Source organism: Tachypleus tridentatus, chromosome 7, assembly GCF_004210375.1.
Source record: "Tachypleus tridentatus isolate NWPU-2018 chromosome 7, ASM421037v1, whole genome shotgun sequence".
Taxonomy (NCBI): Eukaryota; Metazoa; Arthropoda; class Merostomata; order Xiphosura; family Limulidae; genus Tachypleus; species Tachypleus tridentatus.
Genome location: NC_134831.1, coordinates 41668221 through 41694885, shown reverse-complemented (window position 1 = coordinate 41694885; position 26665 = coordinate 41668221). Strand labels below are relative to the sequence as shown.

The following is a 26665-nucleotide window of genomic DNA, read 5'->3' as shown; positions in this document are numbered from 1 at the left end:
TGATGTGACGGGGATTCGAACCCGCGACTCTCAGATTACGAGTCGAACGCCTTAACCCACCTGACTATACCGGGCCCACTAGGGATAAATGATAGCGTACTACGAAGACATGCTCTATGTTTTCATCCCTTTTTTTTAATTCACAATTTGTGAAATTATGTTGTTTTTTACATAGTTACCCTTTTTGAACAGAGTGAAGCACTCAAACATGTTAACATGCTAGAAAACAGCAGTGCGGTTTTATTAATGTTTTGTGTCCTTCAAACCAGGAATTGCAGTATTACCATACAATTGTTTTTACGTCCAAAGTTTTTCTATTAGTTTTACTTTAAAAAAACAAACAAACCCATCCACAAGAATAATATTTTGATGTTTAACATAACTGAGAAGACCAGACGATGTATTTGTTTAGAATTTTCGCGCAATACTACACAAGTGTTATCTACATATAGCTATCCGTAATTTATATCTGAAAGAGAAGTGGGAAAGCTGTTAGTCAACAGCACCCACCGCCAACTCTTAAATGATCGAAAAGTGGGATTTAACTATCACTCTTAAATGATCGAAAAGTGGGATTTAATTATCACTCTTATGACGCACCTACAATCCAAAGTGAGAAGCATGTTTTTGCGAGTTAAGCGTACTATGAGATTTTTTGTTCGTAGTTCGGACACGCTATACCTAAGATCACGTCCAACCCAGGCTAAATTATACATACATTTATTACAACGTGTTTGTTACGTGGACCTGCACTCGATAATGAAGTATATCACTGGGTGTAGGAATACTGTTGTGTGGGGAGTCCGAGTTATGCCAATTTTTCAGAAGGCAAGAAAAACACAGCACACAAGCGTACTAGAACGACTCATTAATGAAATTCTAGGCAGTTTGTCTGTACCGAAACTGTATTCAAACATTCAACCAAAATGAAACAAGACGCAGAAGAGTAAACGAAAGTGAAGTACTGAACAATAAATCAGTCGACAGAACAACCTCAATTGGTCTATTACAAATTTCAAATAATGTATAATAGGGTAATTAAACTTTATGTGATTAGAGAAGTGAAAAAAAAAACAGCAATCAAAAGTAATTTTAAACAGTTTTAAGTCAAATATATATGTAAAAACGGCTCGTTTGGGTTGAGAAAAGTTTTACGTAAAAAAAAAAAAAACATTCTCAACCCAAACGAGCCGTTTTCACATGTATATTTTTCTCTACAAGTGGGTTTTCTCGACATCACTGAGTTTTAAGTCAATTAAGTTTCCTTGCTTCATCTAACACAATCGGAGTCAAGTTTTCCGTGATGAACTCAGCATTTTAAAAGAATTTCTGGGCACCATAAGTCCAGCCCAGCTGATGATTTCTGGAAACAAAAGAAAGACCTCCTATGTAATGACTTGTGGCAGACAAAAGATAGAACCAAAAATCTTTTTTTTTTTTTTCCGCTTCTGTGAATTCAACTCTGCTATAAGCTAACTAAAATGAATCTGGTAACAAAAATCAGCAATATCCACTTTTGCTAAGCCTAATGGGTTGCTTGAGATATTTAGTATTGATAAATAACAGCAGTTGAATGTCAGTCCAGGAAAGCAATCCACTAGGAATGAATGATAACGCACTACGAAGACATTCTATATGTTTTCACCCCTTTGTTTAAAGTTAACAGTTTGTAAAATTATGTTGTTTTTTCATAGTTACCCTTTTGGACACAGTGAGGCACTTAAACAAATTAACATTTTTGGCTTTTGCTGGAAAACAGCAGAATTAGCTTGCAAATAGAAGGTTGTCTGGTTCTTACAGAAATTAGAAATCAATTAATTAACAAGTTAAGCTATTCTTATAAACGAATCAGGAAATAACTGTAGGTATCACACCTTTATTATCCAGACGTACCGCTAGCTGACTGATGCAACTAGTGCAAGTACGTGTGTGCGTGATAAGTAATTCAGGTTTATTTATATAATTATGGCTATGTTTGGCCCAAAGAGTTCAGAACTGTGTGTAATATTCAGATTAACGCGTGTTCTTCAATTTCCACAAGTGTTTAGCAAAGACTTGACGGTTTCTGCTGAGTTTATTTTTCTAAACTTCCGCTGTTTTCATTCAGAGTTCTTTTAGTTCTCACTCAAGGTTACTTTAACTTGTATTTACAGTGAGTGTCTGTACGGCTCTCCAATGTTTTGTTAGCGTACAGCAGGGATGGCGAACCTTTTTGAGAGTGTGTGATGCCCAAATTGGGGATCATCTTCTAAAAAATTCTCTTGCGTGTCCGTGGTAATTTTTAGCAGCAGATTATTTTGTTTGTTTGTTTTTGAAATTCGCACAAAGCTACTCGAGGGCTATCTGTGCTAGCCGTCCCTAATTTAGTAGTGTAAGACTAGAGGGAAGGCAGCTAGTCATCACCACCCACCGCCAACTCTTGGTCTATTCTTTTACCAACGAATAGTGGGATTGACTGTCACATTATAACGCCCCCACGGGTGGGAGGGCGAGCATGTTTAGCGCGACTCGGATGCGAATTCGCGACCCTCAGATTACGAGCGCATGCCTTAACGCGCTCGGCCATGCCAAGCCCAGCAGATTATTATTTATTATTATCCTGAATTATTTTAAATAAAACAGCTTTATGAGTTACATGTTATTAATAACTATAGTAATTCACAATAAATAAAATTAATGAACTAGTTACAATAATAATTGACTTTTTTATATTATGTAATATAAAAAATAAAAAACCAAGGAAAGGAAAATAAACATATTTTACTCTTAGTGAGACTTTTGCTGCTGCACCAACGATGTTAGATATTTATATCAGGTTTGTATTTGGTTGTTTTGAGAACTATGTATGCAGTACTAGTTTCATCAGCAAGTCTATTCCTATAATTACACGTTATAAAGTTCATCACTGAAAATAATGACTCACATAAATATGTTGACAAAAATACTGTTAATACTGTCATTGTGGCATTTTTCAGACAGTCAAAAGTTTCACGAATAGAGTTCCAGAGTTTCAGAACCTCATTTTCTGCATTATTTCAGTCACTAACCAATCTCTTTCAATATTTTCTAGTTCAGCTCTTAAGTCGACAAATTTATGCCTTCAAATTGAGCCGCTTTGTAAATGAATCAGTTTCATCTCAAAATTATCCGAGTCAATCCACTGCAATATTTTCAAAATCAGTTTGTGTAATGTTACACTGCCTCCATATTTTATAAATTTTGCACTTTCTTCAAATAACCTGAATTTATTAAATCTTAAAGAAAATTGTTCAAAAATTGAATTAATGATGCTTGAAAATTGCATTTGCATGCTCCAGCTGTATATTTTCTCATGAATTTCAAGATCTGTCATGTTTTTTTTAGGTTTGGGAAATATTTAAAAGTGCCATTGTAAACATCACATTTAAAGATTTTCAGTTTGACTTCAAAAGCTTTTATGTTATCAAACATAACATCAAATGTTTTGCCAGATTCCTGTAATTTGGTGTTCAAGTCATTTAAATGTGAAAAGAAATCTGTTAAAAAACATCAATCTACAAATCCAAACAACATCAAATAATTCTTGACAAGAAAATTTTTCATTTATCAAAAACACGAATTTCATCCAAACAGTCAACAAATTATTTAAGGACAGAACCTTTACTTATATCCAACGAACATTGGCGTACATAAGTAGTCCTGTCTTCACCGAATTCACTTCTCTGGGTAAATTCTGAAATTGTCTTTTTTTTTTAAAGCATGCGTAGAAATGAAATTAACCACCTTGGTTGCAATTTCCATCACTTTTTCAAGCTCCTTAAGGCCAGCTTTTGCACACAAAGCTTCCTCGTGTACAATACAATAAAAGACTACCAGTGGATGTCCAACATAGTTGCAAACAGATTTACAAAACCTGCTTCTTTATCAATCATGTTGGGTGCACCATCAGTTGTCACGGAAACTATTTTTCAAAACTCAACCTGTCGATTGGATAATTCAGGCTCTGTGGTATGTTTAGGTAACGTTTACTAGGTTAACCAATTCTTTGCAGATTTCATCACCCCTACAAAATCGAGCAATAATGACAAGCCTAGCTGATGATGTACCACCAGTGCTCTCATCAAGACAAGTGGAGAGCAACTCACATAAACCAATATATTTTGTTAGCTGTTCTGCTATTTGTTTCCATCTTTAATATTCTATCTTTTACAGTGTTTCTACTCCCTAGCAATTCCTCAATGCGCTGAATTTTTTTTTTTAAATTCTTTGGAAAACCGTCAAAAAGGAAAGGAGCACATTCTAGCCATGATTCTTTAACACACTCCCCATCACTAAGTGGTTTTCCATGTTGAGTAATAATCTTTGAAATCTCGAAATTAGCAGCAATTAAGTTGGAACTACTTGAAACAAATTTCATCAAAACGTTTTACTGCATGTTGTTGTTGTTGCTGACTTTTCGAGAAATGTGTTATTTTTGTCTTTGCTCACTCTTATCACAGAGCCGTTTATGAACAGTTTTATAATGCCGCTTTACAGAGGAAATTGGCCCGGCATGGCCAGGTGGTTAAGGCACTCGACTCGTAATCCGAGAGTCGTAGGTTCAAATTCTCGTCACACCAAACATGCTCGTCCTTTCAGCCGTGGGGGCGGTATAATGTCACGGTCAATACCACTATTCGTTGGTAAAAGAGTAACCCAAGAGTCGGCTAAAATAGGGACGGCTAGCACAGATAGCCCTCGTATAGCTTTGCATAAAATTCAAACAAACAAACATAGGAATTCCTGCATACAACTGTTTCAGAACATAAGATGCATAATGCTTTATCACGCTTTTTGATCATGCTAAATCTTTTACTCCACGATTCTTAAAAATCTCTGCTGCTGTTCCTTCAATTTGAACGTTTTTTTTCTTTGCTGGTTGAGCTGACATTCTGACAAACTAAAAACGGTAAATACAATTTTAAAATATCTCACCATTTAACTTAAATACAATAATTTAACTTGCCCTAATATAACAGCAAGTAAAAATTTATGTCCTTGATATAGGAGTAAAATTATAATTAACTAACTGATCAAAAATAAACGCATGCCACGCCAAAGAACATAATTTTAACAATATAATTCATATACTTAATGCGAAAAAATGAATGCATATTTATCGTTATTATCAATAAATATCCAGCATTCACTCACAAACAACAGAAGAAAAATATAAGCGAAATCAATATCAACAGTTTACTTCCATTTATATTCAAATACTGATGTGTACACTGGGTCTGCGATGAATTCAAAACGTGTCATCCGATGTCATATGTTCCTGAAACCGCAAAGCTGGTGCCAAGAAAGTATGAACATTCCTCACTGCTCCCGGGTTAAAAAAATCATTCGCTGCTGCATTTGGCAATAATGATAATTGTTATATATATATTCATTTATTATGGGTTAGTGTTAAGGTTTAAAGAATCAAGAAGTGGCACTGCACGCCGTGTGCCAGAAACATTTTTTCGTGTGCCGAAGGTTTGCCATCACTGGCATAGAGTTTGTTTCACATAAAGTGTAAAACGTTTTTAGTGTAGAGTTTGTTTTATATAAAGTGTGAAGCATTGTTAGCGTAGAGTTTGCTTCAAATAAAGTGTAAGTCGTTGTTAGTGTAGAGTTTCTACATAAAGTGAAATACTGTCAGTATAAAGTTTTCTTCATATCAGGTGTGAAACATTGTTAGTGCAGAGTTTTTGTTTCGCATAAAGTGTGACATGTTGTCAGTGTAATGTTAGCTTCGCATAAAATGTGAGGTGTTGTTAGTGCAAAGTTTGAGTCACGTAAAGTGTGAAGTGTTATTAGTGTAGCTTCCTTCACATAAAGTGGTGTTAGTGTAAAGTGTACTTCCCATAAATGTAAACGTTAATAGTCTAAAGTTTGCTACACCTTAAGCGTGAAGCGTTGTTAATGTAGAATTTACTCTAAGTTAAGAACGGAATATCTGTAGAAATGTTTTTTAACGTTGTAGTTGGTGAAATCCAACAAAAAAACTTCAGTTTCACGGTGTTTAGCCTAAACCTTGCTGAATAGTGTTATGCTTTAACTTAACTTATTTCAGTCATACATGAAGTAACAGGAACCCATTTTTGTCATTAAATTATTCATGGCCCTCACCAACTCACATCGATGACTTGCCCTGTTGCTTATCATATTGCTGTAAATTGTTTTGTGTATGAATTTATGTCGTCTCTTTTCTCAAGATTCATCTGTCGCTAAACGAATGAAAATACACCTGGAAGACATAGATCTGGAAACCTCCATTTCACAACAGGCCTTACTTTCTACACTGTGGTCAACCCACGAAACGCCAACATGGTATTAGGTAAATAATATTATGTTATGAATTATTACTTTAAAATGTTATACGTAAACGACTTATGGTAATTACAGTTTACTTTCTTAATGTGATTCACACCCTAACAGTTGTTGTTTATGAAAATTGGTAGTATACATATAGTGGCTGGTATGATGTGAAAGGTTTCGTGGACACGAGATATGAAAGATGCAATGTGCTTGACATGTTTCAACATATTCTCCCATGTTAATACTCGACGATGGTTGAATGATAGAACAACTCTGAGAACAATTATTCATATAAGCTTAATGTAGTTTCTACTTAAGTGAAATGTAGGAAGCAAACGAGAGAATGCTCATTTCAAAACACATGTTACACGTTTTCAAAACTGTGAAAAATTTTCGTCTGCCTGTTGTTTTAATCGCTAAGATTGTAAAACTTACGAGAATCAAAGACTTGCGGGGCTGAAAACAATAGGTAAATTACATCAAATATAAATAATTATTGTCTTTTGTTATTAAGCATAAAGTTCCATAAAAGACCCATCACGATATCGAAACCCGATTTCTAGCGTTATAAGCTCGCAGACTTTCTGATAGTCGGTGGGGAGTAATTACAAATAAATGAATAAAGGCCTAGCTTGCCGACAGGTGAATGTTGCTTCTGGTGACAACAGATCCACCTGTCGGATGAGCTACATTTATTTTTGAAAGAGGCTGATGGATTTTTCACCGTTCTTATTAAAGACTTCACACACACACACACACACACCCATTCCTTCCGAAAGGATTCGAAACGTCTTATCCTAAGCTATGGAGCCATAGCAATATAACATTTTCTCGTATCAAACAGTTTATAGTGACATAGTAAATTATCTAAATAGGTGTTTGGTTTTCTTTATGTTATATGCTAAAAAAATAGAAAATTTCCAACAATAATATCTGCAATTATCAAAATTTATCAAATTAAAACAAAATATTTTAAACAAAGGGCTTTGAAGAACTTTATGCTAATATATATATATAAACAGTAAACATTCTCATAAGTACGCGGGCCCGGTATGGCCAAGCGTGTTAAGGCGTTCGACTCGTAATCCGAAGGTTGCGGGTTCAGTTCCCGGTCGCACCAAACATGCTCGCCCTCCCAGCCGTGGGGGCATTATAATGTGACGGTCAATCCTACTATTCGTTGGTAAAAGAGTAGCCCAAGAGTTGGCGGTGGGTGGTGATGACTAGCTGCTTTCCCTCTAGTCTTACACTACTAAATTAGGGACGGCTGGCGCAGATAGCCCTCTTGTAGCTTTATGCGAAATTCAAAACAAACAAACGTAAGTACGCAGGATGCAATCGTAATTTTATCCACAAAATCCATTACAGAGCGGAACAATATAATCACCACGAGCGATTTAAGTTTTCAAAACTAAGGAAAATAATTCTTTTTTTTTCATTTTATGAGCTCTGAATTCCAACATAACTGCTTTAAGGCGACACCTTGTGTTTCTTTTTAATAATAGTTCTAGTTTCTTGGAACACCACGTTAAGTCTAGACTTTCTTATTAATGCACGTGAGATTACAAACGATTTTTGTTCGTAACTGCATTCTTCCGTGTGTATATTATCTTTGTGTTCTTTCTTGGCTGACTGTGTCACGAAACATCATTTGCATTTGTTGCTGTCAACACTGTACATTGGTAGTAAGTTAGCCAAATTTTCGAAGCTAAGCCTACTTTTTTCCAATACTTTTCGTAAACACTTCGAGATTTACATTTATTTATTTTACTAGTTACATAAAAAAAAAGCGAGATTGCTCGCTTGAGTAAGCAGGCAGGAATAACTGAAAATGTCGGATTAATATCCATGGAAATTGTTTTAAAATGTACAGAATAATTTTTTTTTTGTTATTGATCAGTGTTTCTTCAAGTGTTGTTTAGCTACAGACACATAATGCCGTTATGAAGCTGAGTTACAACGCTAAAATCAGGAGTACGATTCCCCTCAGTGGACTCAGCAGATAGCCCAATGTGGCTTTGCTATATGAAAACACACACACATAAAGCTGAGAGTTTTCAAGATAATTATTATATTGAACTACATTCTTTCACAATCAACTGAAAATCTTATAAGTAAAACTTAAACTAACGCTTCATAGATACTAGCGTACGTGGCTGAGAAGAATGGCTTGTTCTGTTACCTATTTTTCTTAATTTGAAAGCAGTTGTCTGCTTTCTTTAGAATATTTTTGCACAGCTACAATACATCTTCTAAGCTGATGGTCACGGGTTCGAATCCCCGTTCAACCAACTCTGCTCTCTCTTTAAGCTCTCGGAACTATTTTTAATGTACCATATGTTTTCAGTCCTAGGCCTACCTCAATTGTTTCTTATTATTATCAGGCCCGGCATGGCCAGGTGGTTAGGGCGTTCGACTCGTAATCTGAGGGTCGCGGGTTTTAATCCTCGTCACACCAAACATGCTCGCCCTTTCAGCCGTGAGGTCATTATAAATTCCGGTCAATCCCGCTATTCGTTGGTAAAAGAATAGCCAAAGAGTTGGTGGTAGGTGGTAATGACTAGCTGTATTTTCTCATGTCTCTCACTGCTAAATTAGGGACAACTAGCGCAGATAACCCATGTGTAGCTTTGCGCGAAATTTAAAACAAACAAACACTAGGGTTATTTATATATAGATGTTATTAAATTTTATCGAGAAATCCACATCTTTGGATAACATTTTAGACTTTCTTCTTTCTCGTTGGCACCGACACACTTTAAAACTATACCTCCCGGAATTCTATACAACTTCTAGACTGCTTCTCTGTCCACATACTGTCACACTTAAAACATATACCTTCTCCAACTATATGACATCGTGATAGATCTATTAACTGTTTTTTTACCCCACACTTTAAGTATTGACATACTGTGCTTTTTTATATTAAAGGTAGAAGTTTCGCTATAATAAAATGTTTATGTAACTTATTTATTTACACGCAGAAGTATTCGACAGTTTTCAGCCACTTGCGAGGTTTTTAAACATTTTGTTCTTCTTTACTTTTTATTTCCCTTTGTTTTTCGTAATTTCATTTCTGTTCTTAAATTTTAAAGCTAATTGGGTTTTGATCTTTCACAGTGGAACATGGTAAGTCTATGGGCTTATAACGCTAAACTCCATACACGGTGGACACAGTAGACAGACCAAAGTGATTTTGTTCTAGAACAAACAATCACACTGCATAATTTTTCTTCGTTTGTTTCTTTATAGTTAAGCACAAAGTTACACAATGGGTTATCTGTGCTCTACCCACCACGGGTATCGTAACCCGGTGACTAGCATTGTAAGTCTGCAGACATACCGTTGTCCTATTGGAGGGTCTTGGTAATTCATCGTATTTAAATTCTTCTTTTGACATTAATTAATTTGAATGCATATATTAGACTGTCTTCTTCAAGGACAACACAAATATTCCATTAATAATCCACCATTGGTGAATATTTATGTCAATGAAACAAAACTCCGAGATCCCTCAATGATGACATCTTGACATCTGTATAAAGAAACCACACGTTCTCTCTAGTGTATTACTCATGTTAAAAATATCTCGTTGATAGAAGAGTATCTGTTTAAGAGAGAGTTGCCAACAGGGGCATTCATTGTGTATATAAACAACTCTTTCATATAGAAGTAAACAGAAGGTCTCCAACGACAAAAGTTTCCCATTAAATGTCATTATAGAACCTGCACAACCAAAGAATGTATATTTGAAGTCTATAAGCTCTAGGCAACATTGGGTAATTGGGCTATAAAATTCTATTGACACAACTACAATTATAAAGCAATTGAGAACTTGTACAGATTTGATACAAACTGGAAATAGATTATTCGACTAATTCGTATTTCATGGATTCTTTTGAAAAATTATTAATAATTATTACTCCATTTTTTCTCGATAAAATTTTCAGTAAAGAAAAGTTGGTATTTCAGAAGAAAAATAAAATTTTCACAAAACTAGATTTCTATTATTATATCAAGAGCAGAAACGAACTGTAAATCATTCAAGACACAGAATTCCACTTCTATTTTTTCATAATTCATGATACAACCGCTAAGTATAATCATTGTACTCTGTTTCTCATCTTCGTAAGCGCCAGGTTTTTGTTGTTTTTTCTGTCAAATTTGTATATTTAAGATTACATAAAATTCAAGACATGGCGGCAAAAAACAACAATAAAAAAACAACCAACAAACAACCGGCAAATAGAAATGAGAGACTACTCACTAACCCTAGAGGCGATTGCCACCGAATAAAGCTTATTTGTTTTTATACTTGAAGTCGCGTTATTGTTTCGTATTGTTATTAGACGTAATGAATAGAGGATCGCTGTAAATAATAATCTTCGAATATGATAGTATATACAAATACGTATGATGGAGTTTCGTGTTCTGTGAATGTCGTTACAACGATTTCTGTGAATAAATATTACTAGAAATTTTAACCGCGTTAAGACTTTTATAATTATTAGTTGCTATCTTGTTTGTTTGTTTGTAATTAAGTAGTAAGCTATCTGTGCTCTGCCCATCACGAGTATCGAAACCCGGATTCTAATGTTGTAAATCCGTAGACATACCGCTGTGTCACTGAGGGGGGGTCTTTGCAAGCTTTCATCCTAGAAAATATATACACACACACACACACACACACACACATATATATAGTAACACATAACTTATTTTTGTCCGCCCCCCCGTGTGTCAGAATTAAATTTACAGGCTTCCAACGCTAAAATCCAGGATTAGATTCCCTGCGACGGTCAGAACACAGCCTATTGTGTAGTTTTATGCCAAGACAAATAAACAATACTATATAGCCTCGTTTTTTATAATTTTTATTTATGATAATGCTACAAAGTAGCGTTTATCCTATACGTAAGGGCCCCGCATGGCCAGGTGGTTAAGGCACTTGACTTGTAATCTGAGGGTCGTGGGTTTGAGTCCCCATAACACCAAACATGCTCGCCCTTTCAGCCGTGGGAGCATTATAATGTGACGGTCAATCCCACTATTCGTTGGTAAAAGAGTAGCTCAAGAGTAGGCGATGGGTGGTGATGAGTAGCTGCTTTCCTTCTAGTCTTATACTGTTAAATTAAGGCTAGCGTAGATAGCCCTCGAGTAGCTTTGCGCGAAGTTCAAAACAAACCAAACCTGTACGCAAGTTTATACCTCCCCTTTTTTATCTTTGTTGTTTAACACGTGCTACAGTATACTGTTTAATTTTATCAAAATATTCATTTAACCAACATTCTGAACACAGACTAAGACTATCTGGCGCCGTACTTAATTTTGAACTACTGGCCAGAGAAAGAGAGTGGACAGTGAAACAGTTGCAACCTACCACCAATGATCTATGCTAGGGGTGACCAGTGGATAGCACAATTGTGGCCAGCTCGAGATGCAACAGCAACAATGCAAATATTTATTATAAACATGTATAGTTGATACTATGTTAGACCGAAAATAATGTAAAACGCATTACTCTTTACTTGCCCATTACATGTTTCCAGTAAGAAGAATCATTCCATTTCAACTATATAGGTTGAGTACGATGCCACGACATCATTATAGTCTCTGTCACTACGCTTGATCATGCTCTATCGTGTAAAAAGCTCCATCATAAAGCTGTCATGGCCATAGAACACCGCCTCTCCCTGCTGGCTTTCAAAAGATTACCTTGTGTATGAGGACAGCAGATTTATAGCGCCTGTTTCAACAACGATCACACAGGAATATGTTGGTGCTGTGTTCGGCGATCTGACCATTATATTTTTGTATGGAATAGCATTGTATAGATGAACAAATATGTCATGCAGAAATCTTGTATACACGTGACCTGTATCTTTCACAGATAAGGATCCTTCCTGATTATTCTATGTACTGTTGCCTTAAACACATGGACAGCTTTTGCCAGTGACCTTTGTGTTAGTCGATTTTTATCTGTTAAAATATGACAAATTTTGCTTACCGCGGCTTGGATACGATTTGTTACAAGGCTATTTTCAGATGGTCTTGAAATCTCAGGTTGATCCATATTTCTTTGTTTTTCGATGCAGTTAAGTACAGATAACATTCCCATCTTGAAAGTTCTAAAATCCCAGTCTTTATTATCTTAATGTTACATATTCTTCCCAAAAAGAGACCCATTTTCGGTAGCATCACACTGCGAAAAATCGAACAGTATTAAAATGTAGTTCTGATTCATCGCTTAATATTTCCTATTGTTCTCAAGTGACTTACTGATTTATATATTCAGTATCGTTTTAACCTATTGATTGTGGCTGCTCTATACGCGCGCGGATTTTTTGTAAGCCATACGCTATATACAGCACATTTGCATTCAACTGCCGGAGGCCGACCGTACTCTATAAGGCAAATTAATATTTAATAGGTTAATATAACGTACAAAGCATACCTTGTTTCCTGTGCACAACAGCCAACATGGCATTCTGCTCAAAATCATAGCTCGTCAAGAAATAAGACTATATGTTGTAAATGCCGTTTATATCAATTATTTATGACATAACATCCATGCTGGGATATTTAGAAAAATTATGTGAATTAGCCCTTAAATCACTAACTTTTTCTTTGTATCACTCAATAAGAGAAACTTAAACATTTTCTCTAGTACAACACTTTTTATCAATCTTAATATGGCCTAATATCACAGATATACTAATACTATTAATAAACAAGCAAAAGTACCCGTCCACAGTGTCGGGAAAGTTAATCTATCAATTTAAACTATTTCTTGGACTTTAAAAAGATTGCTTGTGTTTCGCTCTTGATTTCACTCAGAACAAAAACTCTGAGCTACTTATACCGCTCATCAGAAAGTAATTATTGAGAATTTCAGTCATGCTAAGAACCCCTCAAGAATGACATACAGTAAATCTATATTTTTTATTCTTTAAGTGACATCACAATTTAAAGTGTGAATGATAGTATGATTAATTCCTAACAGTTTAGTGTAGAATATCCTGCTTGAGAAATAAAATTTGGCATCAACATTATTCGTGTCTGTTCTCCCATCATTTCAAAAGTGAATGTTGAGTTTTGTCTGCGTGCACAGCTTTTCAAACGCAGCACAAAGGGAAACAGACGAACGAACGGACAGAAAATACAGTTCGAAATACTTCATAATGACAAGAAACTCGCTTGAAGCAAAAATGTATTCTAAAGATGGCTGGTATGGGTATTAAAACTGTCGATTATCTAAGAAGGTCGAAACGTTCTGTACATTATTTTAATTAAACTTTTAATGCCCATACAAGCAGTCTTTAGAACACAGTTCGAAATATATATAGGGTGTCGTAATCTTCAAGATAAATTGTTCTATAATTGTTCAATTATTTATGATAAAATTGTCAATTAATTCTAAATTAAAATAACTTAGTTATCATATTAATAAAATACGTACATTCATGTGAGTATACCTACGTAAATATGATTATATTTATGGTACCCGTAAATCTGAGTGTGACCACACACACGAACATTTCAGTAGAAATCACGACAGTTTGTAAAAAAGGATTTACTGCTAGTGTAAAACAAGTTCATAAAATACAAACCATAAAATAATTTGTTATAACTATTATTAGCTTTTCTGCAAAATATATTAAAATAAACACACGAATATCGAGCTCTAGTATTTACACAGGCTCCAGAAAACTGATCTACCAACTGCCAAATGTCCAAATATTTCAAAACTTTTAAACACACTTCTTCCATCTGTTAACCCTATGGTTAATTTCAACAATTATGTTTAAGATTTACAAAATTGGTTTGGTTTGTTTGTTTTGAATTTCGCGCAAAGCTACACGAAGGCTATCTGCGCTAGCCGTCCCTAATATAGCAGTGTAAGACTAGAGGGAAGGCAGCTAGTCATCACCACCCATCGCCAACTCTTGGACTACTCTTTTACCAACGAATAGTGGGATAGACTGTAACATTATAATGTCCCCACGGCTAAAAGGGCGACTATGTTCGGTGTGATGAGGATTTAAACCCGCGACCCTCAGATTACGAGTCAAGTGCCTTTACAAAGTTGACACTGAAAATTCAATATTATTTATTACGTAATATGATTAGTTACTGTAAATAGTTTAGGATAACTGTTTGTTCCAACTAGTATTGACTCACTATGAATGCAGAATAATAGCAGCAACATAAAATTATATATTAATTCTGAACATTCAAATTAAATAGACCTATATATATAAATTTAAGTGCAAAACTCGTTGTTATAGTACGTGCAAAAATAATGTTCAAGTATGCCTACATAAAATTATTAGTGTGAATTTCATAAATTTGTATATTTTCATTTTTCATTAGTTGAGTGTCTTTACACTGTACGATATTTATGTAAAAAAAACGATTATTTAATGAAATGCTCTCATGAGAACTAAACACTCTTTAAAGGTACAAACTTGAAAGAAAAAAGTATAAAATTATAGAGAATTAATTTAGGCGACAAGATATAATTTAACTATAATTAATAACGTCCATAAACATGCTAGTGAAATAAAAACCCATTATTGTTGGTTGTCTTCCTTAGAATCAGACTGGCTACTGACAAGACTACATCCGGTAATATTATCCAATTGATTGTTTATTATTATGCTTGACCACGTGTATATATAAATTAGGTGTTGTCCAAACATTTATTACCAGTAACAGCCAAATATGGCATACGATTTATTCTACCCACTTGCGTAATAACCGTACAGTGATGAGATTGTATTTAGTATTACATATACATACATGTCCAGGCTTTCAGCGCAAGTAGCTAATATAGTGAAATATTGAGTAACGAACTGATAAGCTCCAAAGAAACAGGTCGGAAGGCGTGGTCTAGAAGCATGTTGAATGTGAACCTAAGGGTCAACAATACACATCTCGTTGTCGCTTGAAATAAACTTTAAAAACCGCACTTTGGGGTCGTGGGTGTGTTATCAGGGAGACAGTCAAATTCCGCTATTCGGTTAAACAAGAGTCGATACTGAATGCTTGTGACTACTGCCTTCCCTCTAATCAGTCTTCTCTATTAAATATTAGAAACGACAAGCGCGAATTAAGAATTCAGACTTTCAAATGTATTGATAAAGTCGTCGCGCCAAATTCAAACAATTAATTCCAGTTATACAATAAAATCTATATTAATACGATAAATAGTTTCAATTGAAAAACTAAAAATATATTTGTATCTGTCAATTTTTTATTTATTTTAATCGAAAAGCAACACAATAGCTGCGTCTGTCGCGGGTATCGAAACCTGATTTTTATCGTTATAAGCTCTCAGAATTACTGGTGAACTACCAAAAGGCACGTGCGTTCATATTCACGTTTACAACCAATATCTTGAAATTCAATCAATATGTGATTGTTTATTGTGATTTAGAATATGTTCGTTAGTGAGTACTCTGATCGTTATTGTACAGGGTAATTGTAAAGAAAGTTCCACAGCTCACCGCCTCATGTCTCACAAATAGTGAAATTGCACAGGAGTGTTAAGGGTATCGTGCGGATACAAATGCCACATGTAACCACCAGAGGCACTGTTATGACCTTATGATTAATTACAGCAGCTTTTCAGAATGTGCTTCTCCAGTGTGTAGTTTTCATCCGTGTGACATTGGATATTACAGGAACAACAGGGGTCTCATCTAATTTCTTGAACACTTTTTAGATACTTGCATTATTGAGGTCTGGAACTGTTCGATGTGTTCCACGGTAGTCACGTGACTTTCGGTATAACTACAACCAGAAGATATTAATTTCGGTAAACGAGGCAACCATTCACAGGAAAAGTGATCAAAAACAATTCTATCCTGAAAACGTTCCTACAAGAAGTGTTTCATTTGGTTATCACCATGCAGCATCTTGTATGAAAATCGTAATGTCTATCACATGTTACTGATGTAGTGTGATAATCACAGTTGTGGTGAGTATTGCATGGTATCGTCTAGCACTGGATATACATGTTTGAAGTCCACCTGGTGGAGTTTTAAATAAGTACAGTCCAGTAACAGAGTCAGCTGTGAAACCACACCAGAATGTTATCTTAGTCATTATGAAGGTGTGTAGGAAAAGTTGCATGTGGATTAGTTTCCAACATGTAATACAGTTTCACGTGTCGACACTTCCAGAAAGGGTAAAATGTGCTTTATCACTCCATAAGATATTAGCAGGTTATTGGTCATTCACTCTCAGATTTGCTGAAAAACTGCAAGGCAAGATGAACACGTTGGGTTAGACTTGTTTCTTTCACTGCTTGAGCATGAAGCAGTTTACATGAAAAGTCTTGACAAACAGTAGAAATTAGCCAATCCATCCATTGACCAACATCACTTGCACTCGTTTCTACTTGTTCTGCTGTAATGACCATAGCTATAGTTTTAGTAGGTTTTGGTGTCCGTAAGTGGGTTATCACAAGTGCGACCTGTTTCCTTAGGGATTTTTTTAATGAACTTGCTCAGACCAATATTGCAATAAAATCGTCTTCAGTCATTAAGCACTCTACATTATTTCCTACGTGCTATTTCGCCATTGCATTGTTTGGTGTAACAACATTTCACTAGTTTACTTCTCTTCATACTTGATAGGTTCATACCTAACATAGCACCCACACATGTACAGAAACTTCAACGTATACAAAATTCAGTACTAACTTCAGCATATAAAGTACCACGTAACACCTCAACCACATTCATGCACAAGTATGCAAACATAGATACAATATCTGAAAGACTCTTGCATAATTCTCTAAAATATTTCAATAAGAATTGGCATAAAAATGACTTAATGTGTGATCTCGACAGATATCACGTACATGATGTAAATGGTCCTAAATACCTCTCCCCTTTTAACATATATTTAAGAAATGTAACACAAGCTGGCCACTATGCACTAGACACTTAGTCCTTGTTTCTTTTTATTATTATAATTATTATTTTCTTTTTTTTAATCATTTTTTTTCTCTTTTTGAATTATTATTCAAGTATTGAATAATAATTATTATTATTACTTTCTTTCTTTTTTTCTGTGTGTGTGTGTGTTACTACAAGTAGTAGTAGCATTCTCTCTATCGAGAAAAAGGAGAAAAATACAAAAAATATATATATATGAAAATACAAAAAATAATAAAAAAATAAAAAATGAAGAAAAAAAACACAAGAGAAATAATAAAAGGAAAAAACAAACAAAAAAAACTTCTTGTTCGTCCATGCACGGACTGAGCCCTGAAATGGACCTGAGTATGATCTTATACTTTTACTCTGGCCCAAATCTTAAAAAAAAAAAAAACCAAAAAAACCCTAAAGACAGACGCTATAATCGTTCGGGAGGGAGGAAGAGGTCAATTGTACCTGACCCTCCTGGGTATTTAACATCAATACCCAAATACCGACACAGTGAAACAGACCTCGTATATCATATGAGAAAATCGTGTTGTATATAACGGTTTGAAATAATTTGTGACTGTATATCACATGTATATGTCTTGACAGACTAAAAATTACAATTATTACTCAAAATACTAATTTGAAGATAATTAATATTAATAGAATTACAGTCTAATTGTTTGACACATACCGATAAGGTTTCGCTATGTAATTATGACTTTCAACAAATTCTTCCCCGTTCACCATCAACACTAACTGCAGTGCATTTACATAAAAATTGTTCCTAACAGTGGCCTCTGGCTGTTACAAACATAAATACGGTTCACATTTTGTATCATACTATGATGGAACTCTTGCTTGCATGATACTGTAAAAACGTTTTTTTATTATGCGATGTGCAATCCCCAATTTCGCGAAATTTTTATTCTTTGTGCATGTACATTTGCAATAGGGGTCACAGTTTTTTCTGTTTCACCTCCGTTTCGGCCCGAGATGGCCAGGTGGGTTAAGTCGTTCGACTCGTAATCTGAAGGTCGCGGGTTCGAATCCCCGTCGCACCAAACATGCTCGCCCTTTCAGCCGTGGGGCGTTATAATATGAAGGTCAATCCCACTATTCGTTGGTAAAAGATAGCCCAAGAGTTGGCGATGAGTGGGTGACTAGCTGCCTTCCCTTACACTGTTAACTTAGGGACGGCTAGCGCAGATAGCCCTTAAGTAGCTTTACGCGAAATTCAAAACAAACTTATACCTCCGTTTCCCATCACAGAGAAATTTATTTTTCCCCATTCTCTGGGTGCATATATGACGTCATGAATACGTCACACGCGGATACAATACATTGGCACCACAGGTAATTAAAAATAATCTTTCTACTTATGAAATAGTAAAATTGATCGTCCAAAAAAATAACTTTTAGAATAAATAGGTTAATCTAGAAACATCATTACAATTACTTGAAACTCGCTGTGACAAATAACGTTAAGGTTTTAAACTTAAGACAAACGTTATTTACTTTTATTACGTAAGTAGAAACACGTGAACCTTTTTGTAATAATAATAAATAACCAATAATTGGTTTGTTTTGAATTTCGCGCAAAGCTACTCGAGGGCTATCTGCGCTAGCCGTCCCTAATTTAGAAGTGTAAGACAAGAGGGAAGGCAGCTAGTCATCACCACCAACCGCCAACTCTTGAGTTACTCTTTTACCAACGAATAGTGGAAATTATCGTAACATTATAACGCCCCCACGACTGAAAAGGGCGAGCATGTTTGCATGTTTGGTGTGACGGGGATTCGAACCCGCGATCCTCAGATTACGAGTCGAGTACCTTTATCACCTGGTCATGCAGGACCGATAACCTAATAAATATAAAATAAATGTTATTATATATCTACTATTCACAACTATGGTGTATTTTTTTTATTTCTTTATCATTACTTTATTAATATTTTTCAGAATACTAATGCATTCTCTGAAATCTTTGAGATATCCACATAAAACACCGGTAGCTGATTTCAATTTGATTAACAATTTATCTACTATAACACCGGTGCAGATGTAATAAACTAAAGAATTATCAAAGTGAAACTGAGTTATCAGTGGTTTCAAACGGGCACCTGGTGGGTTTAATAGAAATAGACGGCACGATATAAACATTTACGGCTTTCCTGGTTTTAACGAAGGTAAGATAAAGATATTCTTAAAAGAAAAAGAAAATTGAAATTTCAGTTTAAAATGCCTCTAGTGGTAACTTAAATATATATATATCACCAGTATGGTTTACTATTAAATGGAAATTATTGACCATTTCATTAACATATAGTACTACTATAGACCACTCATGGCAGCGCTAGTTGCGAATACATCTATTTCATTAATTATATTAACTGATAAACACATCTATAAGGGTAGACACACAGGGGAATAAATGTACAATACAACTTTCTAAATATAACGTTAGCTGCGCGAATACGACGTAGAAGAGAAAGCAACAGCAGGAAAAATATTCGGAAAGTGTAGTTGCCAGCATCTAAACTAACGTTACACATAGAATAGCAGGATTTTAACCTTGTGGTTCTCCACTGTCATTTCCAAAACATTAACTATTTTAATATGATTATCCTATTGTAATAACATCAAGACAAGTGTACATTATTATAGAACTATTTACTTGCAACTGACAGATTGGTTGGTTTGAAACTAGTGCCTTTCAATTGCATTACCACAACTGGTCTACTTTGGTATTAGCTCCATTAATCACAATTTCACGACTGGTCTGATTTGATGCTAGCGCCCTCTACTTGAAACACCACAACTAGTTTACTTTGGCATTGATTTCATTTGTCGCGATGCCATGACTACAATTTATCTACTTTAGTTTGTTTGTTTGTTTGTTTTGGAATTTCGCACAAAGCTACTCGAGGGCTATCTGTGCTAGCCGTCCCTAATTTAGCAGTGTAAGACTAGAGGGAAGACAGCTAGTCATCACCACCCACCGCCAACTCTTGGGCAACTCTTTTACCAACAAAAAGTGGGATTGACCGTAACATTACAACGCCCCCACGGCTGGCAGGGCGAGAATGTTTGGCGCGACGCGGGCGCGAACCCGCGACCCTCGGTTTTCGGGTCGCGCGCCTTACGCGCTTGGCCATGCCGGGCCCCTCTACTTTAGTATTGACTCTGATAGTTGCGACTTCTTATTGTTGTTTATGTTCTTAAGTTATGGATTTGTTCACATAGTTCAATTTTTGCTTGTTTCAGAGATTTTGAGCAAAGCTACACAAAGATTTTTTTTTCTAATTTCGAGCCGATAAATCAGAGGAAAGGCAGCTAGACGACAGCACCTACCGCCTTCTCTTGGGCTACTACTCTCTAATCGAATAGTGAGATTTAAATGTCTCTCTTATAGCGCACCCATTAACCAATATGCGGAACATTTTTTTTTCTTTTACACGGTGTGAACCATGACCACTTGATTTCATCTGTTAACCTTCTGACTCTTTCTATCTGAAAAACGTAATTTATATGAGCTTAACTTTGTAGCCAATGCTTACTTTGACCCAGCCTTCTAAGCAGTTTACCTTAAAGCCTGATATTGCTCATTTAAGCATAACGAAATATATTTTGAAATGATCATTTAGAGCTGGTGTTTTGGGGGGATAGTGCCAATTACACAGGTAAGAAGAGTCAAGAACTGGAAACTAGGAATCTTTAACAGATTCTTATTTGAGTAAACACTTTCCAGGAGGTTTGAGTCCGTTATTTTGGGATAAGTGCATTTCATGAATTACGTGACACTGCGTATATAACCATTCAGTAATACGACTACATCGAAAGCCTAACTGATACCAGGAGCCTACAACGTGACTTATTATAATAAACATCCTTGGAATATATTGGGTTGAGGAATAATTGGTGAGCGTTTTTTCAAGTTAAAAAATATATTCATAAATGAAACGCTTTCGCAAAATATTTCATGTCATTTGGTAGATAATTTTTTGCTCTAATAGATGGTGTGTTTGATTTTCACATGTCTTTAATTTTTGCTTTCATTTTCAGCTCATTAAATGGAATGTCAAGTGGACAAAATCGAGCATTTTCGACACCATCTGCTTTTCGCATTTAATTTCTTGCAATTTCGTTTAAAACAATGCATACTATATACCTAGGTATTACATGAAATAAAGTATCATAATAAATGTTTTGGGTGTAATGTGTTCATGCATTAAAGTATTGTATAGTCTTGCATGTAATGCTTGAATGAAATTATTTAAAAACGCTCACGAATTATTCCTCAACCTAATATATAGATGTCACAGGTTCGTGTATTGTAAACTTTGTTTATTTGCTTTTTGTTTCGTCAGTGAAGGTAAACATCAAATACCAACACACACAATATTAGCGGATTAATGTAACATAGTAATTTCAGCTTCGAACAGAAACAGAGTAGAGACTCCGCTATCCTTGTTTGTAACGAACTAGAGTTACTTATCAGTAGAATACTTTAAAACGTTAGTTTAAAATAGAAATCCGATAATTTTATTCATAGTTTTCTCTTCTCGCTTTTTGAATTATCAATGCTCAAAAATACATACAAAATATAGATAATAATAATTGGTAGCAGTAGTAATAAGTACCTTTGAAGAGATATTTCGTGCACAAATAGAAAGTAGTTTCAAATATCTTAGCAGGTGTCATTTTGTAGAAATAATTTCGTAGTTACCTACAAATACGTTGTATCTGAAGAGTGGTTAAGTGTACTTATGATGAACACTGTGTGATGACTGTTGAAGAAACTTTCAGTAAGCCTAAAGAAAACAAGAACTCAGGTAACCATGACAAATCGAAATGTAGGAACTCCCTTAAGACAGAAAATAAAGGTGACAGCTTACACTACCCACTGAGTTTTATAATAAGCTTGGATAGATTGCGTGCTACTTAGGCCCCAGTCTGGTTGGAACCAAATGAATGGAAAATTGAAAACACTTTCAAACACATCCGTTTCAACAAAAATTACAATATACGCTTTACAATCATGTTTGTAGTGATTGTTATTTGTTATTGTCACTTCTAACCCCACCTCATCCCGTGCAGTACGAAAAGAGAATATTCCTATTCAAAACATATACACCGAATGTCTGTTAGACATAAATACGTGACACCTTCTGAATTATCTTCCGTATAAACATCTCAAATACTAAATTATGCCTTTCATAAGAACGTCTAACTTTAGGGCGGATACTTGTTTCTTGTAATACCGCGCTAATTATTCGACAACTAACGTAAAAATAAATTTACCTCTGCATGACTGGCCGATTATGTAAGTGAATATGCCTGATAACTTATACTGTTTGAAATACTTCACTGAAGCAGTCTGACTCAATGTTCGCCGATTCTCGTATTTACAACGTAGCCTTGTTTCTAGACGCTTCGTTCATTTTTAGATCACTGTATTCCCGAACGATTTATGTATGTTAAAAGTAATTTAATGCCGTCTAGCTAACTTATTAATTAAAACTTTAGAAATACGGGTTTCAACAACATTTTACCTGACCACGTGGAAGTTAAACCGGTTTATATCAGCAATATATCTAGCTGCTATAAATAAATAAATTCTAAACACTATGTGTGTGTGTATATATATATAACTTATCTAACTTCTTTCGATTATTTCCACCAAACATATGTATTTCATTCAGATATACGTTCATCTTTCTGCATACTTAACATAAAATACAATTTGGCTGTTTTATCCGCTACACACTAATAACCATGAATGCACTTCATTTCTGATACTGCTACCGCGTCCTCTAGTGTCTTTTAATGGAAGCTATAATGCTGAGGCTTGGGATCTTACAAGACGTAAAACATGTAAACGTAACACCCTTTTTAATTCCTTACGTTGAGCCCACTCTGTTAAGCAAATTGAAGGCTTGTGTTAAATGTAGTAATTTCATTGCTTCGTCCATTTCAAGCATTTAATTTGTAACACTTTTCATGCTATGTTCAAGAATATCTGAGCCCTTTATCCTTACTCGTGCACAGTTAATTAGCAGTAAGGCAGATATAATACGAAAACCGAAACATATTTACACACACGCCTTAACTTTTGTGTTTTAATTAGGCCTCCGTGTGTGTTTGAAATCACTTCACCTCTGCGATCACAGTATTACCTAGTTACACTTGGTTATGATAGGCCGAAACTAAACCAATTAGGTTTTTCTTTATTATCCATAACGGGTGTTATTGTTCCTGTCAGGGAAATATAATATTTTAAAAACCTTGCCCTTTGCGTTTTGGTACGTAACCCAATAGACCGTTTCGTTGGTGAGAGATGTAATGTTATACTTATTCTCGTAAAGAGTACGGCCTGAACGACACCCTTGTTTTAATTATATTACACAGTAGTGATGGTGATTAAGTGCCTGTGCCTAGTATAATTTTCTGAAATGGAAGGATAAAACGTCGTGCGCTATACTTGTATCATGGAGTAAGTAGGTATCTACAAGTGTTTTACACGTTTTAATCTACAATAATTAACAATTTCATTACTAAACAACTCCGTTTTAAAGTCGAAGGCACGTGCCAAGCTCAGACTTTACGCCATCAAGAGATGCGTCGTTCTGTCCAGTAATTGGTCAGATCAAATCACTGTAAGTAGTGAAGCTCCAATAATAATTTCCGTTCTAGTATTATTTTCAGATGAGTTCAAATGATTGTTCATGTATATTTACATTCATTAGTAAGAGTTTCTCTAAAAGCGAAGCAACCAGTGCTTAGACCATATACAGTCATCTTGTTTATTATATTCCACAGACTTGTTGTTAACAAATGTACCAGATGATAAAATATTAGTACAGGCTTAAATGGTTGGTACTACATTAGTGTTCAAATGTGCCAACTTAATTAATTTATGTCTTTTTATGTATCATAAAATGATCACAACACAACAACAAATTATCTTAATAACCAAAATATTTTGTTTGTAACTTACAATTTTTTATTCTTTCTTATTTCTGTTTCGAGTCGTTTGGAAACTAATGAAGCCTATGCACTGAACTAGTGTTGGAATAGTTCACAGCTGCAGATCGAACAACCACCTGAACTTTATAAGTTGAAACAATAAATTATAAAAAATACACTCGATTAATTTCACAGAAAGTGGTTCTTCTTTAAGTTCTTTCTTCGGATGTAAACAAGAATTGCCTCTTGTTTGTCTGGCAAAAGTTACGTGAAGTTACATTACGCTAAGTAACAAGCTCTGAATTAGTGTCATCTTAAACAGTAGCCAGGTGGAAACAATGAGCTTGTTAATAAAAACTTGGGAACTATAAAAATGATATCACTTCTGGACCACATAATATTTCTTCAAGGATTTTAAAGCAGGTTAAGGACTGAATATATAAGCGATCTATTACTATTCTTTTCAAGTCCTTGAATATTAGGCAAATGGTGAAGGATGGGCGATGCTATCTTTTCAAAGAAGGTAATAAAAATCATCCCACTTTGTCTTACATCTGTAGTGTCTAAAACTCTGATAAAATATGCTTTGAAAAGTCAGCTAACAAAGTTTAGAATTAGGTTAGATAGACCTCATTGTTTCAAAAAGGGAAACAATAATTCCATAGTTGATCGTTTGGCATTTTTTAAAGAAGTTACTGCTTATACTGATGAGGATAAATATGTGGATTTGGTGCACCTGATTTTTAGAAAGTCTTTGACAAAGTGCTATATTCAAAACCTCTGTAGGTGTAGGGTTAAGCTGACTAATGGAATAGAAAACTGACTGGATGGAAGAAAGCATGTTATAAATGAAGTTAGGTCAAACCGGATTAGTGTAACAAGCGAAGTATCTCAGGGCTAAGTCTTAAAAGCATTGCTCCTTTTAACGAGATGGGCAAATAAACGGTAAATGGCTTTTAATTATAATAAATGCAATGTATGTGGGCTATTATAATTTGAATTACAAGTATCGTTTTAATAGTAATAACTTTAATAATGTTATGGAAGAATATTATCTTGATATTGTAGATGATCAGAATTTTAAGCCATCTAAGCAAATGTGATCTTAGGTTTGTCTACAGAAGCATTGAACACAAGTCTAAACAGTTACGATTTTATTGTATAACTCACAGGTTAATCCTCACTTGTAGTGCTGTGTTCAGCTTTGGCTTCTTTATTTTATGAAGGATATTTAATTGTTGGAAAAGGTTTAGATGATGGTTACTAGAATTGTACCTGAGATGGGAAGGTTGTCGTCTCTGAAATTGGTTTCTTTTGAATACAAAATTAAGGGGTAGCTGAGGTCTGAAGGGGCCGATGAAGACTGTTAAAGGAATTGATAGTGTCGATGCTCAATATTTTTCGTAGTGAATGATGCATTAGGGGACAAAAATATATAGTTTGGCAGGGCAGGAGTCATTTTCAGCTAAGACAGTTTTATTTTTCTCACAGGGTGGTTGATCATTAGAAAGAATTGTCTTCAGATAAGGCGGATGTAGTAAATTTAAGTTACTTTAAGAAATGGCTTGTTAAATATCTGAATGATAAAGGCTGGCTTTAAATTTGGTTTTTCTTAAAGTTTAGTTGAGTGGATGGTATGGTTTAAAAGTCCGGTTACAGTTATCTTACAGATACAATGACATTTATTTCAAGCAGTATTGGCGTCAAAGTAGGCTTTGGTGGCACTTTAAGATAGAACAGCATCAGAGTAAATACCTGGTAGAATAGTTTTAGTTTGAGATTTAAAAAAACAATTTATCAAGCTTGAATCAAGTTATTGGCTACTATACTTAAAGAAAGTGATTTATAGTTCTTTTAACATTGGAGAGAGATTAAAAGTCTGGACATACGATTTCATTCGCCTTCTTGGTCGTTTTGTCCTTCTCGAATTCTTCTGATCAGAAATTCTGTGATTTCAGTGAATGTCTTTATTCACTGAAAAAAAACTGATTTTAAATGGAAAAATCAAGCGAATGTATTTAAAAGAAAGGCATTTCAAGAGATTAGCGAATGCCTTGACAAATGCATTTGCTAGATAATTTTATTGAATATATTTTGCTTAACTGCAAGATATATTTACAAGTCGTTCTTTTTAGTTCAGTCCGTCTTATTAATGATCAACTGTGATTTCAACTGCATAAACATCTACAATTTATAAAATTTCGCATCGTTATAAATTTACTTTTAATTTTATTTGAAAATATATACTGTACTAGTCTCCGAATTACTACGGAATAAAGCATTATACATATACCAGGATATAAATGATATCTTACAGCAACACGTCATTCAACCTATACAGATGTCAAAATGTTTAGATCAAATGATAAAGTGTATCTGATTTGTTAGGAAGGTCATGCGCATTGCCACCTACTTTAGAAACAAAACGCAGACATACT

At 34.9% G+C, this 26665-nt stretch overlaps 1 long non-coding RNA gene across 1 annotated transcript in view; it reads right to left on the bottom strand.

The window, feature by feature from the left end:
* The window catches only part of LOC143255513 (uncharacterized), a 30204-nt gene extending 4049 nt beyond the window's left edge, over positions 1-26155 (bottom strand). Inside the window, exon 1 of the long non-coding RNA XR_013030685.1 lies at positions 26117-26155. This is a non-coding gene — a long non-coding RNA (uncharacterized LOC143255513). The remainder of the gene's footprint in view (positions 1-26116) is intronic.
* Between the last annotated feature and the right edge of the window lie 510 nt (positions 26156-26665).